The sequence below is a fragment of the Orcinus orca genome, chromosome 19 (assembly GCF_937001465.1).
Source record: "Orcinus orca chromosome 19, mOrcOrc1.1, whole genome shotgun sequence".
NCBI classification, from domain to species: domain Eukaryota; kingdom Metazoa; phylum Chordata; class Mammalia; order Artiodactyla; family Delphinidae; genus Orcinus; species Orcinus orca.
Window position 1 is genome coordinate 19,153,373 of NC_064577.1, and position 8,205 is coordinate 19,161,577.

Sequence of the window (8,205 nt, forward strand, 5' to 3'; positions counted from 1 at the left end):
TTTAATACTTCTTTATTTATTTGGCTGCCCTGGGTCTTAACTGCGGCATGTGGGATCTAGTTCCCTGACCAGGGATCAAATCTGGACCGCCTGCATTGGGAGCGCGGAGTCTTAGCCACTGGACCACCAGGGAAGTCCCGACGATTTTGTTTTATGCCAGGTTTTCCTCCTTTGCTAGGTGCCTCAGAAACCTTGATTAGGAAAGAAACCCTCCCTTAAGATGGGAAAATCCAAGAGGATTACAGTTGGAAAGTCTGCACCTCCCTGCCTGTCCTTCCCCTTTTAAAGTTTCTGTGACCCTATTAGGTTTTGGTTTTGCTGAGGACATACTTCAGTATAAACCCGAGTAAGATTGGCTGGGCTCGAATGTCTTCAATGATCTAATGGAAAGGTTGCCACACTTGTTCGTGGTCAGAAGAGACTGGGGCAGTGTGGATGCCCTTTACCTTGGATAAATGGAGAGCCAGAAGCAGAAAGTTCTGTCTGCAGGGTATCGGCTGTGGGGGTACCTAGCGAGAGACAAGGGTCCTGTCCAGCTAGTCCCCACGTGACAATAAATGTGACTTTCTCAACTTTGCCCCATGTGACAATGTTGGCCGAACTCATCTCTGGAGATGTTTTTCAGCCTAGAGATCCTGACTCGGCATTTTACTAAACCCAAAAGCCCTGCTTGCCGTCACCCGCCAGATGCCGCTGACGGCAACTGGGGGCTACGCACAGAGGCCTCGATGGCAGACAGGACCCTGTAACTCCATCAACAGTCAGAGGAAGACAATGCCATGTTTTGGGGACTAAAACAGCTGTCTTCCAACATGGAAGAACTATAAAAGGGAGAGCCGTTTCCCTATTCATCAGAATTTAAACATGGGCTTAAACTGCCTTAGACAAGAAAGGATTACTGTGGAAGATTCCCTCTACCAAGCAGGTGGCAAGCATACCAGCCCCGTCCTCGCCGCCTACTAACTGTGTGCCACTGGATAGGTCACCTGACGTTTCTTTGCCCTAGAGTCCTCAGTTCTAAACTGTGATATAACCGATCTCAAAGGGCTGTTGGGAAGGGTAAGCCAAGGAATGCTCTGGAAACGGGTTCCAGAGAGCACAATGCTTTGTTTCCTAATTCTTAGCATGTATACTAGGCTTCCGCCGACATGTCAGAATCTAGGACTTCGGAGTTGTCAGGGCTGCCCAGGACGGTGGGGCAAGATGTGATTTAACCTACTTCTAGGCTCTCTCTAAGCGCGAGTAGTAACTAAGCCTGCTGTCAATACTTACACCAGAGTCGCATAAGCCAGCAGATGGCTACGGCACAGCTCCCTTTTCCACTTTACCTTCTTCTGTTGTTTCCCCCTCTCCTTTCTCTCGAATACGTATTGTTCTTCTCTGATTAGGCTTTAACGGAGTCCAACCGAATCACCCTGATTGCATCCCCAGAGCAGCCAGTGTGATCTTGGACTATCTGATGGATGTGTAAATTGGGGAGGCAACACCACAAAACGACTCATAAACCTACAAGTGGCCTGGAAACTCAGATCTTTGCAATTTTATCACTTTTATGAGGACCTACTATGCCCCTGGCACCGTGGTAGGTATTTTATGTGTTACTTCATTTAATCTTCACAACCAATACGCTCTTTAATCCTTCATTGAACTTTGCCTTCTTTGATGGTTGAATGGTCAGGCCCCATAAATGGCTGCTCTCTTGCTCTCTGTTCGTCCCCTGCCCAACCCCGCCCTGCCTCACCCCTACCTTATACGCGTGATTGCCTCCCCATCTTAATCTGAAAGTTTAATCAGTAACTATCCGCGTGATCAGCCTGACCCCCAGCTAATGATCGTTCTAGCCCTCGGACTGGAGCGGCTCCAGTGTGTTCAGTCATCGCCAGGAAACATCGACCCTCATGATGGTTGCTAACTCAGAGCTGCGCGAGACCTGTTCCTTCAAGCAGCTCCCCCATTGACCGAGGGGTGCTTCTGACCTCACGCTCCGTAAACCTGAGAGCTCTCCTCCCCACAGTGAAGATTGCCACCGTGTCCTGCCTGCCCTGTGCCGTACACAGTGGGGTGTCACTCCAGGACCTTTGCCTCTGCCGTGTAAGATTCCCCGTCCGATAAACAGATGCCTCTGTGGCTGTCTCCTGGCTGTTTCTTCCATCTTCACCGCTGGGCAATTACAAGGACTGCAGGACTGAGGTGTGCAGCCCAACAATGGTCTTTATTCATTTTTCTCCATTTTTTCTCACGTGAAATAACTCCCTTGGAAGAGCCTTGTGTTATTTTTTTAACTTTCCCAAAGAGATTTTTCTGCTTTGGGCTTCCATTCATATTTTGATAGTATAAGGACTCTGCCATTTTTACAGAGATATTTTCGAATGTTTAATCTGTTGTTCAGTCTGTTGATATCTTCTCTTCCTGAAGGGAAGTGTTCCTAAGAATAAAATAGGAATTACTATAGGCTCCCGAACTCTTCTAGAAAGTCTGGCCGAGGACTGAGGTCCCCATCTCCCTCAGGAGCCAACCAGCCAACCAATCCTGGGGAACCTCGGGAAAGAACTGCGCTCTCCACGCCTTTGAGAGCTGGGGGCTAAGCCCTATTTCGAGCTTCTGACATTTCTTATCCAGGAGGGCATCCTGTCTGCACCTGTCAAAACTTTTAGACACTCCCAAGACCTAGTTCCTGGTTCTCTTCTTCAGTTTTCCTCTACAGGCGGGACCCTTCTTTTACTTCCCACACTCTCAACTCAGTTTCTTTTATGGATCTTTCCAGAAGTTCAGTGAGGTCCAGAATAAGTTTGTTCCAAGGCTCTAGAGCTGTCCCGCTGTTCCGTTTGTGCCTACGCCGCCCGTCCTTCCCAGGGCAGTTCTGCTCCAGGCTGCGCCCCCCGCCTGGCTCCCCGGACCTTCACGAACGAGGCCAGGAGGGAGGCAAGAGCAGGTGTGAAGGCAAGGGTGGGCCCGAGAGACTCAACTGCCGGAGGCAGCAGCCCGGGCCTGGACAGGCGGTGGGCGAGGGCTGGCCTCAGCTGTGCGCAGGCAGGACGCACCTGCGTGACTAGCACAGCCTCAGGTGCACGAGCTCGGCTTTTAGCCCCGCCCTGCACCCGGCCGACCAATCCCGCTGCGGCTCCACGTGCGTCACAATGGAGCGTCAGTGACGTCATGCGGCCCCACGTGACTCATCCCGGAAGTCCTCCCAGCCTGCCCTTCACCCTCCTTTCTGCATCCCGAGGACTCTCCGCCTCTGTCCAGTCCGACGTCACCAGGTTATTGTTAAACTTATCATTGAGTTTATCGTCACCAGGTTATTGTTAAACTTATCATTGAGTTTATCGAGGCCTATTGCCCCTGAGGCCGCAGATGAGCTGACTTAGGAAAGCTGCAAGGGGAATCTGAGAGCGCAGGAAATGAGGTGCTGTGCCTCAAGGTCCACTCTTACTTGCTGAGCATGGATTTTGTGAGCTCTTAAACGTGGCGCATGTTGGCTCCTAGTGGAGAGTGAACACTGTCCCCGCCGAGTGAGTAATTAAGGCCGGATGAGAGTCGCAAGTGTTGCCCCCGAAGGCCCTAACCCTCTCCGTGTTCCCAAAGCGAAGTCCACGAAGGGGTCTGTGTGAGGTGGGCAAGAGGTGCAAGTGGTCACGGAAATGTTTCCTGACGCCCCCTGACTGACCCGCTGCTCCTTCCCACCCCGATCCATCTAAAGGCACTGAGCTGGAGGACTTCCTGCCCACATCCGGACAGCGTAATCGAGGGGCTTTGGAGCTGGGCTGCCGGGACTGGAGTCCCCACCTGTCACTGGCTCTCGTGGGTCGAGGGTGTGTCTTAAACTCTCTCTCGCTCTCACCGTCTACATATAAAGAGGAGCCTCACTCAGGGCTACTGGGAGGTTAGCGTAAGAACCAATAAAGCACTCAAAACATACCTGTGCTCTGTCAGCTTTTTTATGATCTACTGCAATATTAAAAACAGCCCTGGGTTCACGACTTTGTGCCAAATGACAGCCCTTCTCCCTTGATTCATCTTGTCAACGTCTTCATTCAGAGGTGCCATTGGCGGGACTCGTTCACGTTTGCCCATCTTCCTCTTTTTAGAGGTGACAGGGCAGATGTCCTCACTCAAGCAGCTGCTGCTGAGAGTGGTGGGCTCAGACTGAGGACTTCCTGCGGGAAGCAGGCGAGTGAGAACAGATCTGGGAACTTGAAGATGAATGACAAAAACGTGCAGCTAGGGCTTCCTTGGTGGCGCGGTGGTTAAGAATCTGCCTGCCAATGTAGGGGACACGGGTTCGAGCCCTGGTCCGCAAAGATCCCACATGCCGCGGAGCAACGAAGCCCGTGCGCCACAACTACTGAGCCTGTGCTCTAGAGCCCGCGAGCCACAACTACTGAGCCCACGTGCCACAACTACTGAAGCCCGCGCGCCTAGAGCCCGTGCTCCGCAACAAGAGAAGCCACCACAATGAGAAGCCCGCGCACCGCAACGAAGAGTAGCCCCTGCTCGCCACAACTAGAGAAAGCCAGCACGCAGCAACGAAGACCCAACACAGCCAAAAAAATAAATAAATAAATTTATTAAAAAAAAAAAGAAGTTACACCTCTGACAGGGAAGCTAGATCCTATATTAGATTCCTAGGGCTGCTGTAACAAAGAGTCACAAACTGGGTGTCTCAAAACACAGACATTTATTCTCTCACAGTCCTGGAGGCCGGCAGTCCAAAGTCAAGGTGGCAGCAGGGTTGCTCCTCTCTGGAGGTGCTGATAGAGCGTCTGTTCCGTGCCTCTTTCCCGGCTTCCAGGGTTGCTAGCAATCCTTGCCTTGTAGCCACATCCCTCCCATCTCTGCCTCCATCTTCATGAGACGTCCTCAGTTCTGCCTCTCTTTCTCGAATATCCCCCTCCTTTCTCTTATGAGGACATCAGTCAATGGAATTATGACCTACCTTAAATCCAGGATGATCTCATTTGAGATCTTTAACTGGATTACGTCTGCAAAGATCCTATTATTTCCAAATAAGGTGACAACTGAGGTTCATGGTGGGCATGTCTTTTTGGGTGACACTATTCAACCCCTTACAGACCCATCTCTTGCTTGCAGACGGCCTGGGTCTCTGACTGCCATCCTGCTACAGACTAAGACTTTGACTTTGGGCATATTCCGTAGCCTTCCTAATCTTTAGTTTCCTCACTAGTTAAAGGAGGTATGGTCTTTGTCTGGTCTGCCTCACTCACTCAGCCTTTCATTCAATGCATTTGTGTTGAGCACCTTTTAGACACTGGCCTCTATACATCTTGACACCTCATGTGATCTTTTGGGCAAAGAACAGAGTAATCAAGGTGATGCCAGCAAGATAGCAGGATAGGAAGTCTCAGCCCTCATCCCCAACGGGGACATCAAAGTAACACTAGAAATACCAAAAGATCATTATGAGAACTCCAGAAACCAGCTAAGAAGTTGCAGTACCCCAGGCAAATACAAAGCCAAGAACAGCCACATTGAAAAGCGTAAGAAGAGCCATTTCATTTTATCTGTGATTGCCACCCCCGCCAGGCCAGCACAGCTTGTACCTGGGGTGCGGGGTGGGGTGTGGGGAAGAGAACATGAAATGTACGTCATCATTCCAGCTTTCAGAGGGCTGCCCAAGGCACTGGTTTCTGTCTCTCCTGACTTGAGGGCTAACAAAACCAATGCAGTTTGGATGTCTGGAGGCTGCCAAAAGCAAGGAGGAGTGAGGGCAGCTTTCCGCAGCACCAGAGGGCCTGTGGTACTGCAGACAGAGGCTAGGGCAGCTTGGTGTGATCAGAAGATGCCCAACTTCGTAGCTTCTCCCCCAGGAGGGAGAGAGAAGGGCAGAGCACGAGTACAGCATTCTGGCTTTTTGGAGATGCGCCTGAGGACTGCTATCTATCCTGCCTGCTTTGGGGAGCTGACAGGCAGCTGGCATGCTTCAGATGCCTGGGGGCTGCTGAGAACAGAGGAGAGCCAGGGAACATGCAGTACCTTAGACAGGCACCAGAGGGATCAAGGAATTTCATACTCCTTAAAAAGAACCCGGCAGGGCTTCCCTGGTGGTGCAGTGGTTGAGAGTCTGCCTGCTGATGCAGGGGACACGGGTTCGTGCCCCGGTCCGGAGCCTGTGCTCCGCAACGGGAGAGACCACAACAGTGAGAGGCCCGCGTACCGCAGAAAAAAAAAAAAGAACCTGGCAAACCTAATTGGGAAGTTACGGGCACAAGCCCAGAGAACGTGCACCTACCCGCCTCCCATCAAAAGATTTCAGAGGCCTCAGAATATCTAGCTGGGCTAACTGGTGAGGGTATTCCCCTGTATAAGGTCTGGGAGTGGTGACTTTTTTCAAAGCATAAAACTCAGCAAATAATCGCAAGGCACGTGAACAAACAAGGAAAGATGTCCCAATCAATGGAACAAAATTAATCTCCAGAAACGAAACAAAAAAGAAAAAAAGGAGATCTCTGAATTACCGTCAAATAAGTCAAAATAATTGTGTTAAAGAAGCTCAGTGATCTACAAGAGAACACAGACAGACAACTAAACAAAATCAGGAAAATGATGCATGAACGAAATGAGAATATCAACAAAGAAACTATTAAAAAAGAACCAAACTGAACTGAAGAATACAATAACTGAATTTAAAAATACAGTAGAGGGGTTCAATAGCCAACTCGTTCAAGTGAAGGAAAGAATCAGAAAACTCAGAGACAAGTCATCTGAAGTTACAAAACAAAGAAAGAATGGGGCTTCCCTGGTGGCGCAGCGGTTGAGAGTCCGCCTGACGATGCAGGGGACATGGGTTCGTGCCCCAGTCCGGGAAGATCCCACATGCCGTGGAGCAGCTGGGCCCGTGAGCCGTGGCCGCTGAGCCTGCGCGTCCGGAGCCTGTGCTCCGCAACAGGAGAGGCCGCAGCAGTGAGAGGCCCGCGTACCGCAAAAAAAAAAAAAAAAAAAGAATGAAGAAAAGTGAAGAAAGACTAAGGAACTTATAGGACCCCTTCAAGGTGACAACATAGACATTATGGGAGTTCCAGAAGGAGAAGACAGAGAGAGAGAAAGGAACAGAAAGCTTACTTGAGGATACAATGGTCCAACTCTGAGGAAGGAAAAGAACATCCAAATTTAAGATGTTCAAAAAACTGCAAATAAGATAAATACAAAGAAGCCTATACTGAGACACATTTTAATCGAACTGTCAAAAGTAAAAGAGATAATCTTGAAAGCAGCAAGAGAAAAGTGACCTGTCATATTCAAGGGAGCTCCCATTAGGTTATCAGCACATTTCTCAGCAGAAATATTACAGGCCAGAAGGGAGTGGATTGACATAGTCACAGTAATGAGAGAAAAAAAACCCTGCCAACCAAGAATACTATAACTGACACAACTGTCTCTCAAAAATGAAGGAGAGGGACTGCCCTGGTGGTCCAGTGGTAAAGAATCTGCCTTCCAATGAAGGGGACGTGGGCTCGATCCCTGGTCCGGGAACTAAGATCCCACATGCCATGGGGAAACTAAGCCCACATGCCACAACTACTGAGCCAGTGTGTCTCAACTAGAGAGAGAAAACCAGCACACCACAACTAGAGAGGAGCCCGTGTGCCACAACGAAGAGCCCACACCACAATGAAAAATATCGTACATGCCTCAGTGAAGATCCCACATGCTGCAACTAAGACCCAACACAGCCAAATAATAAAGTTTTTTAAAAATGAAGGACAAATAAGGACCTTCCCAGGTAAACAAAAGCTGAGGTTGTTCATCACCCCTAGACCTACTGTATAAGAATTGCTAAAGGGAGTCCCTCAAGTTGAAATGAATGATGCTAGAGAGGAACATGAAAGCATATGAAAATATGAAGCTCTCTGGTAAAGGCAAATACATAGACAAATAGGGAATCCTGTAATACTGTAATGGTGATATATAAATCACTTTTTTAAAAATAAATTTATTTATTTATTTTTGGCTGCATTGGGTCTTCGTTGCTGTGCATGGGCTTTCTCTAGTTGTGGCGAGTGGGGGCTACTCTTTGTTGCGGTGCACGAGCTTCTCATTGTGGTGGCTTCTCTTGTTGCAGAGCACAGGATCTAGGCGTGTGGGCTTCAGTAGTTGTGACACGCGGGCTCAGTAGCTATGGCTTGTAGGCTCACTAGTTGTGGTGCATGGGCTTTGTTGCTCTGCAGCAGGTGGCATCTTCCCAGA